Genomic DNA, 7,565 nt, shown 5'->3' on the forward strand with positions numbered 1-7,565 from the left:
GACTGTGATATACATTTTTATGATTTATTAGTATTTTTAAACATGATTATATTTAGGTCTGCCTCTCTATGTCATGCCGTCAATACAAAGGACCACAATGGAAATAAGAGCTTTTTTGCCCTTTTTTGTGTTATCCTTGGTTTTGGTGAGCATGTCCTAGTTTTCTCGTATGTGATATAGTATTTAATAATGCTCATTATTTTATCCTATGTTATATTGTCAACTATGTATATGCTTCCTTTGCCGAAATAAATCTATCTATCTATCTATTTAAATTTCGTGTTGATATGAAATATTTCCTTACTCTCTAAGATCACTTTTTACTTTTATATTTCGTTAAAAAAGTATGTGTCAGTGGTGTGAATAGCAGAGAAATTTTCAATGTAAACAGTGGGTAATCCTCTTTGAAGACACTTTCTGAAAACTTTTGTTTTATATGTCAAGCAATTCAGTATCAAATCAAACTTTAGTATGAAGGTAAGTTAAGATGCCATGTCTCTAGTCTGTGGAATATTCAATGCGATAATCTGACCTAAATTTTCTCATCTCAGCTTTAATTCTATATAGGGAAAACTTCTTCAATACTATTGAAACATCATGTCGCGCATATATCTGTATCAAATTTATCGATACCTTTGCAGAACGGGCACCTTCTTTACAAAATAATTTGTAGTTTTATCATTTGTAACCCGATTTTGAAAATTTAAAGATTTTTAATGAAGAAGAATGATGCTATAGTGCGAATATCTAATTAATTTCTATTCCATAAAATACATTTCGTAGACCTGTTCTCATCGTCGATAAAGAAATGCCATAAAATGACTGAACGAAACGCATACCTTACTTGCAGCTTAACCATTTATAATATAATTTTTAAAATTTAATGTACAGAATACATGATCAGTTTTCCTAATCATGTATTAAAAGAGGAATAATACTTAATTTCAAATACCGATTTAAGTTTCAAATGATAAAGCTCATCTGTTCTCATCGATTATTAAGAAAATTAATGCAATAAAATCGGCACGTAAAAGACATAATAACCGCATTGTCGCAAATTGTTGTTAATTATAAGTAACAAAAAATTGCGCATATGAAAAAAGTAACCACTCCCATTTGATTCGAACTCAAGGGAACAAGTTTATAAGCACGCTAAGGCAGTTTCAATGTAATACAACTTTTTCGGAATTCGAAAGGTGCTAAAATGCGACCGAAAAAAAATGCAGCCTTAATAGAATTTTTATTACAATTTCAATTTTCGTGGGACCAATGAGTATCCTGTGCTCTCGACTTAAGTTGTATACAAGGTCAATTGTGCGCATTCATAATGATCAAAAATTCGCAGACAAAAATGTTGTTGGACGTTACAAGTATACTTAAGGTAGAACACGACACTTTGCGAACTTTCGAGAAGCGTCTAAAAAAATGGCACGCAGAAAGTTGACCATATTTCTGATTAGATTCCGTTGATTTTATTCCAATAGTTTCAGTCAATTTTTGTACACACGACGTCAAAGTTGACCATCAAAGCCCGTTTTTTGAACATGACGTCGTTGAGTATCCTTGGCAAATGTTACGGGTATCACAACACCATTGGTGAACAAAATATTTTAAATTCTAAAGCATTCGACAGAAATTATTTGTACCTTTAAACTGATATAAAAGTTACCGTTTTACGCCGAAAAATGTTTGAAAAATGGAAAGAAAACTGTCATTTTTGTGTAAAATTTGACGTTCAGTTTAGCCAATTTTTCGGCTTTAAAGCGGCTGATTAAAAAATTCCTTAAATAAATTTTTGATTTTTTTTTCTTTAAATGTCCTTTAAAATGTATATCAGTCTAAATGACTAAAAATAGGGGGTCACCGACTCAATTTTTTCGGTACACGTGATTTTATTTCCCTCACCCCTTTGGGTACTCTCATGCGCATCGGTCGAATGTTTCACTAACGCTCATTGTCTGAAGTAGCGTGAGTGTTCCTGCGAAGGGCCTTTGGACAAAAGTCACGCTATCATGGGGTGTTTGTTATTTTGTTTGTCATTAAAAAGATCGTCATGTCTCAAATTCCCGCTATAAACGGCATTTTACGCCATTAAGACAACTGGGGAAAATAACTGAACCAAAATGCAGCCTGCAATGAAAATACAACTGCGTCGTATCATATTTTATTTTAAACTGCGGCGTATCATTTCGTACAAATTATTATTTTCTTGGAAAATAAACATCTCTTTTTAATGAAATTTTAGTAAATGATGCAAAATTATATATTGAAGTTTATAGTGAACTCTGAAACAAGTCTATGATTAATTTCAAGGCAAAAAAAAACAACAACAAAAAACGATAGATAAACAATATGAACTGCGTCGTATCGACATAATTATTCTTCTCCGCTTCGAGTTGCAAGTTCGCTATTACTTTTGTTATACAAAATAGTTGTGCAAGCTACACATACCGAACGAAGCAAAAATTAGTGGAGCGTGTTAATAGTCAGTCATTTCCAACAAAAGTCAGTCATTTCCAACAAAAAAAGTTATAAACAAAAACACACTTTTTTCTTTCCAAGATGGTTGTAGGATACGTCGCAATTTTGATTCCCAGCCCTGTAACGGGATGTATGGCTTATTAGTAGATATGCATTTGTCCATACAGCCATGGAGAAAATTTTAGACTTGATTTTGCGCATTTTTTTTTGTTTTAACAAAATAACACTGTTTTCAATTTTTCTAATATAAATAGCTTTTCTGATGTACAACATGTCGCAGAGCTTTAAGGGATTAGAATAAACGTTTAACTGAAGTGATAGTGCCATGTTTGGATATCATATTCTTTTGATCATTATCTAATTTTATCTACATAATAAATAACGTGACAATGAGCCAGTCTATAGTCGATCGTTCTAAAACTTAACCGTTGAGAGAAGTTACGACTGAGGCAGTGTCACTCACTTCATTTGCTCCGCCTCTGTTGAACTTCGGCTCCGCCTTAAATTGTCGCAAAATTAAACATGATGCTCCGTATGCTAGCATTTATTCTTCGTTGACGGGCGGAAGGGAGCCAGAACAACTTTGATCAATATCACTTGTCGAATCGTTAAATTACAAGTTACAAAGACTTAACCACGCCCACTATCAGAGAGGCGGGTCTCCTTCAACCGTTTAGAAAGTACGCCGGTTACGCTATGGCCACTAAGGGGAGATCACTGCAGAACAGTTCGTCCTCAAATTCATTCGAACATTATGCAATTCATATCAATAGTTAAATGGACATATTCTCGGCACATATTGTCTTGAATTTATTTCAAGTATACCAATCATTTCAATTTTACTTGTTATCCAATTTATTTTGCTTCGACCAGACGTTTCAATCTTTGTCGCAACAGACAAACATTTCAGAATTTAAGACATGGCATTACTTTGTGAATTTATGCATTAGGTTCTACTTTTCCAAAAAAAAAATGCAACTTAACTATTAAACAACGAGCACTACCAAGAGCATTGAGAAATCAAAGCACAGAAGGCGCTGAATTTGTTTTGGTCTCAGAATGTCAGACAGATGAAGGTTGTGAGATTATCATCGGTTACCCACGGTATATATTCCGTAAATACTACATATAATGCAATCGCAACTCCTAAGCCCTTTCCTTCAGTCTTTGGATAAGGACCTCGAACACAATAGTATGAATACACAGAACGAATGCGGTATTTCGATCTAACCTACGCTAAGAAACCAAACATGTAAACAAATAGTAATTTAATGCCGGGAGTTGTTGACAAGTTTATTTCCAATAAATGTAGTAAAGTCCACATAAAATAATTGAATTCATAGATACAAAAGCAAAAAATATACATTACTTATATAGTTATTATTATGGTTGTAGAAACCGAAAGTACAAAAAAACACAACCTAATGACATTTGGTCGGATTTGTTAAAATTGTACATCAGTGGGCATATTTAAATTCTAAATTGTTGTCAGACATATTTTCAATAATAAGTGTTCCGAAACAGACATTACTCTTAATTCTTTGGATTTCAAATATATACATTCGTTTTACATTATCTCTTTTTCTGTTTACATCTGAAACCACGTGGTAGAACTTTCAATCCGTATTGTTTCCGAGGTTATTATAGATAAATGCCGAGGCAGTTCCGAATGCATATAATGTAGTATGTACGGAATATATACCGTGGGTAACAGACGATGTGAGATTATAAACCATTTTGTTTGTAAAGTGTCACCAATGCTGTTTCCAGTGTTATAACTATAGTAAATTGGCTATAAGACTAATTGCAACACTGATATTCAATTCAATGTTTATTTGGCGTAAACAATTAAAATAAAATAAAAAACCATGAGATGAGTTGCCTTAACTGGGATTAGAACTCCAGACCTCTCGCTTCCAAAGCAAGTTTGTAAACCCCTCGACCACGTAGAAGTTACGAGTATAAGATAACTGCCTGAAGAAAACCATATTTCGGCGTTAATGCACATATAAAGGGAAGTAACCGCTCCGAGGAGTTTGGACTACTTTCGGTATTTGCAAATAAGCACATCAGGGTCTGAAATTTCGCTACTATTATTTGTTTGGTCTGACGACCCAAACAAATAAAAATGACGACCCAAACTTATAAAAATGATTTGTGCTTCGGATATTCAACTGTAATAGAGAACGATTTTCAATGCTGATTGACTGTTCACATCATTTGGCGACGTCTTTGATGTGCAGCATCAACATTTAACTTGTCTCTGTCCTGTTTAACATAACGGAACATTTGCGATGCACGTATGTGGCTTCATAATCACTTTTAACATATCGTTTTTATTGGTGTTGTGTCCAAATTAATTGCTACTATTCACATCATGAGCGTAACTCACTGAACACTTCCCGCAACATGGAATTAACCCACTGTGTACAACAAGACCAGTGAGTACCAGTCATGTGAACAGCACTTCATTATTACTTTTTTCATGGACATACCTCATACTAATCACTACTAACAATATGGGATATGCTGACAGAGTACAAGACACGCAGTGAACATTTATCACTGAGTTTTACACCACTTACAACATACATATTACTCATTGACCATTTCTCAAGATATGGACATTTTTTTTCACTGCGTACTTTTTGTGTGTGACCCTGTGAACACTTCTCACTGTAAGGACACTTCTTTGTAAGCAATGTTAACTCAATGAACATAACTCACTGAGCACTACACACTCCATGAACAGACAGCACGATTTTCACTGATCACCTGAATTCAGTTTTCCACCAGCAGGAGGAACCGGGTCCGGTTTGGTTGATTTTTTTCCTGTGTAAACCGATTACACCGTATACCGTAGGTATAAAACACTAAAGTAGCGCAATTGAAATTCAAATTAATCAGTTGATATTCAATCCTGAAGCAACAAGACCATAACCGCTTTCGTTTTCTAGTTCGAGGGGCATCAAAAAGTTAAATGAAAGATATTTGTTGTACATGTGTATATTGTTTTCATCTTACATCACAAAATAAGACACTATAAAATTATTATATAATGAGCTACAATAAGTGTATTTATTTTCTCAACTTCAAAGTGCTATTAAACATGTTATACATTAAGACAGTCAGACAAATTTTTTTACCACTCTCTTTAAAAAAAACCAAATTGCTTTCATTGACTGCTTGTGGGGTGGGGGCTTTCGTCTGCTTACCGAGGGGCTGTTTGCTCATAATACAATTTTGATTGAGGGGCATTTTTCGTAAACCAACTAAGGGGCTTTTGGTCGAAAGGCTTTTGAATTAAATTTGTCTGAAGCGCACTACTTTCTTTTCAAAAATGTTTGTGTTAAAGAGGAATCACCGAGCAGCAACGATAGATAACACATAATAAGGAACAAAAAATGTACTTTAAGATGAAAATAAATAAAAATACTGACACCAATGCTGGGAATCTTCCTAAAATATCTGTCCGCGTCGAGCCAAGTTATATTAAACAGGCCAGCGGTTACGACATTGTGACAGATTTTGTATGGGATATCTGCTCCATCAAAGATGAAGAACATTAGATTTACTCAATGTGTCAAATAGTCACGAAGAACAGGCGGCTCACTTAGGGCTCGAGCTCATAAACTCCTGACCTAACATCCAGTATGCTAAGGGGCTGGTTTAGCTTCTTATTGTTGCGGCTGATTTTGGTCTGCACTGGTCGAATTGGTAGATTTTTAGCCATCTGTAATCTAAGGGCTAAACACAAATTAAAAAATTGTGACTGAAAATTGTCAGTGGTTTTTGTGTTGTTTTTTTTTTGTCATCTCGGTAGTGATCGTCGTTTTATTTTCTATGAAATAACACTATTAAAGCGAAAACAGGTTTGCTATTACATGAAATAAAAGATGTCCACAGACAAACAAAAATCAAATGCAAATATCTATTCCCCGTTTCCTGTAGTCTAGACCACTTTACACAATTGATTGGTTTGAGATGACATTCTTGTCCGTTTAAAAAACCAGAGTTGAATTTATTCCTATAATTTTGTACCAGCTACCTTAACTTGCTGTTGAATTCTTTGTTATATACATTGTATTTTGTTTGACTCCAAATTGGTAATGACTTAACAGCTAAATCAGCGATTTGGAGATAAATGGCATAACTGTCGAATATATTGTCAGGTATAAAACCCACAAAGTTCTTACCACAGCTCGAACTCAAGACCCTAATGTCAATGGAGGCTCTTCCTGTAAATCCTTACTCTGCTAAATTTGTATAATGTACTTGTCCTGGAATAGCCAATTGTCAGTTTGTGGGATTTCAGTATGAAGATGCTAAAATATATCAGCCAAAAACAGTGACGAACCTGGACAGACAGAACCGGTGCAGGCTGCTGGTGTAATTATTGCTAACTGCCACATCCTGGTTTCATAGCATTTAGGTTTGGCTAATCACAGTCCGGTCTCATAGCACTGAATGTTTGCTTGGTGTAGTTTGAATGACTCACAAAACACAAACAGAAAATATTTCATTGTTACACATGTAATTATTAGCAATCGTAAAAAAACAATTGTTATACATTTATACTAAAATAACATAAATGAACAAATATAAAACATAAATAAACGGTTGCTATAACACATGTAGATTCCAATAAAAAAATCCATATTTCAAATGACTCCATATCTTAACTTCATAGTTATTACGTTTTTTTCTTCAAGTCTCTTCACTAAATAGTTGAGAAAGAAGAAGTGCAAACTCATTTTGCATACAAAACAGAACAGAGTTTTTTTCTTAACATTATTATTATCCCATTTTTTCTTGCTTGTCTTTTAAATTATTAGATGATTGATGGTATAATGGTACCACTTAGCGTTTTGAAATATAGTGTTACTTGAAGATGTTAGGTGCTCCATTATAACTTTTTTCCCTGTGTGTATGTATATTTGCTATGATTATTTCATATTCCATCAGTTTTCATCAAATAACATGCATGCAGTGTTTTTTGGCAGCAGATAACAGTCTGGCTTCTACATGTACTTATTAATCATATATATTGTCAACAATAAGATGTAAATAGTTGTTTAAAATTC

Source organism: Ruditapes philippinarum, unplaced genomic scaffold (genome assembly GCF_026571515.1).
Source record: "Ruditapes philippinarum isolate M1 unplaced genomic scaffold, ASM2657151v2 ctg1108_1_1_1_1, whole genome shotgun sequence".
NCBI lineage: Eukaryota > Metazoa > Mollusca > Bivalvia > Venerida > Veneridae > Ruditapes > Ruditapes philippinarum.